Source organism: Octodon degus, unplaced genomic scaffold (assembly GCF_000260255.1).
Source record: "Octodon degus isolate 3935 unplaced genomic scaffold, OctDeg1.0 scaffold00250, whole genome shotgun sequence".
NCBI classification, from domain to species: Eukaryota; Metazoa; Chordata; class Mammalia; order Rodentia; family Octodontidae; genus Octodon; species Octodon degus.
In genome coordinates this window covers 1697813-1700894 of record NW_004524826.1, presented here as the reverse complement: position 1 = coordinate 1700894, position 3082 = coordinate 1697813, and positions in this window count along the sequence as shown.

The window sequence follows — 3082 nt, the reverse complement described above, 5'->3', positions numbered from 1 at the left end:
CTACTGGATAAGCTCCTGTTCTATACTTATGCCCATTTGCTACGTGACTCTCTTCACCATTTGGTCCTACATTTAATCAATTTTACCCAAGCAATTGTGTTTGTAATCTTGTTGGTTGACCATAGTTTTGGTCCATCTCATACCCACCTAGTGAGTTCCCATGTTCTCCACCTTAGACTTGCCTCATCACATGCTTTAGCTCTATAAAAATCCTTGGAAAAGACAGATTCAGGGGCAATTGGTCGGTTCCCCCTCTTGTCCTCTAGCACAGGAGCTGTCGTTCCCCCAATGAATATATTCTGCTCTTAACCTCCCATTGTTCCTAAAATTCATTCTTCTAGTTTAGAGAATAGGAACTTGGCCCAGGTATCTTTCAGTTTGGGAGTTTCATTCCACTATATTACCATAGCCTTGTTCCACCTCAAACACTTCTTGTGACTTTCCATTGAATTAATATTACCTAAGTGACTACACTTGTAATCTTATTGATTGATTATAATGCTGCCCCACCTTAAGCCCATCTCAAGCCCACCTCACCACATGAGGCTTCCCCTTGGGAAGCAGGGGTTGACAGTAACCCAGTTTCAGGGTCCTCTTCTGTCTCTCTTAGACAGAAGCCTTTTTTCTTTCCATAGATTCTTCCTACTCTTAACTTCTGTTGTTCCTAGAATTCATTTCTGGATTTTAGAGAACAAGACATCTAGCGACTGGGGTTTCTTTCCCTTGTATCAAAAGCATAGACTTGTCAGTCAGGATGGTCTCCTTGAGGCAGGAGTGGGTGGGTCAGTGAGAAGTGGCCACAGACCCGGGAGAAGCTGGGGCTCGGGGCCTACTAGGGTTTCTTCAGGGAGGCAGTCATGCTTGAACGCATGCAGTTCACTCCTTTCAGTTGTGTTTGGGATTTTTGTCCCTTGTATGTACCTTTGAGTCAGGTCATGTGCCCAAAGCCCATGGGAAAGGTCAAAACCACAATGTAAATGAGATCATAATTAAGTTGAGGTCACTTTTGGCTGTTTAGGCTATCCCGTAGTGCACATGTCCCCCCACACAGCTTAATGTTAGAGGTGGGTGCTCTCAGGGGAGTTTTCTTGGGGACCCCCCCCCCACCAAGAAGCTTACAGTGCTTGCTCCCTCTTGTCTTTCCAAGCAGCTGAGAGGAGAAATTCCTGGAACGAGGAGGCCTGAAGGCCAAAGATGAGGAGAGGAAGCTGGCTCTCCAAAACCCAGAGTAGCAGGTTCTGATAGTTGTGGTTGTGGGAAAGCCAGCTTCCAGTCCTGGCCTCTGGCCTGGGTGCCAGATCCTTCCAGGAATTTCTCCTCTCTACCTCCAGCCTCACTACTTGAGGCTTTAGGGAAGCTGGGGAGTGGGGAGGGAAGTCTCTGCCCTTCCTGTTCTCTGAGCTTCTGTTTTGCTTTCTCTTGAAAAACAAAAAGCCTTCAATAAAGAGATCAGGTATAAAATGAAAAATCCATGAAATGTACTATATTGCTGTTTGTTTGTTAGTTTGTTTTTGCAGTGCTGGGATCCAACTCAGGGCCTCCACAAGTGCTCTACCATTGAGTTACAGCCCCAGCCCAAGCAACTTACTCTCAGTCTCATGAAAGTCAAATTAATTTTCAGTTGTCTTTGTTATCTTCCAGAATGTTCCATTTGCATACTTAATTTATACATATATAATTCAAGTACAGTTTTATAGGGTGTACTTTAAGGTGCTATTATCTTATTCTTGTTGTTAGTACATTGTTAGTATATTCTATACATTCTATTTAAATATGCACATTTCTGCATTTTGTCCCATAGAAACACATTGCTGGCTGTCTGCGTTCTTGTCGTTTTGTTCTCTTGACCACACTTATCAGCTTTCTGTGCCTACCTCTCCCCACAAACAAACATTACAGCCTGCCTCCTGTTTTCTCTATGGTCTGTATGTTTCTGTATGGCCCACAACCATGGAGGGCTTTGCCATTATATTTTAATTATTTCTTACAGTATTCCATACATTAATGTGCTTTTATAATTCTTTTAGTTATTGCTATATTTTCTTTTTCTTTCTTCTGAATTTTTGAGAGAGGGCCTCACTATGTAGTTCAGACTTCCTGGAGCTCACGGTGTTGCCCAGGCTGGCCTCAAACTCGTAGTAATCCTCCTGCCTCCATCTCCCAAGTGCTGGGATTACCGTTGTGCTCCACCACACCAGGTGCCAATATTTAACTTTCTATGTCTGATTTATTTCACTTAGAATTATGGTGTCAGGGTTAATTATGGTCTCAAGATTCTCCTATGCATGACTCAAAATTACCCTTCTGTATCCTGAGTAGCGCTACACATTTTCCTTATCCATTCATGCGCCCATGGGCCTATGGTCACATCTATGACTTAGCTACTGGAGTCTTATCAATGTATCTTTTATTATTATTACTATTGTTGACTCTTTTTTTGGAGATGGGATCTCATTCTGTAGTCCAAGCTGGGATTTATGGGCATGTGTCACCATGCTTGGCACCCTGTTACTTATAGCACTGGATTATAAGGAGAAAAGTCTACACTGGAAAGCATTTGGTAAATCCTACAGTGAAATGGCCCTGCTTCCAAGTGCTACCCTGAAGACAAGGCACTTGTGGAAACATCCACTGAGCAGGTATTGAGAGAGATCTAGATGCAGGCATGTCTTCCGAGCTTGATGTGAAACTGGAGCAGGTCATAAGGCTTGGAGTCCCAGGTCCATTTCACTGCAGGATTTATGAGGAGGGAGAAAGCTGGCACAGAGCTTTTCTGATGGGCAGCATTTGAGGAACGTTCCCTTTACCAAAGGCTTTCCAGTGTAGACTTTTCTCCTTATAATCCAACGCTATAAGTAACGGGGTGCCAAGCATGGTGATGCATGCCCGTAAATACCAGCACTCAGGAGGCTGAGGTAGGATGATCATCATGAGTTCAAGGCCAGCCTGGACTACAGAATGAGATCCCATCGCCAAAAAATTCAGTAATAATAATAAAAGATACATTGATAAGACTGAAAAAATGAAGCCTTCAACCTTAAATACGGGTCCGTTTATCTGCCCACCCCACTGGTAACATTTA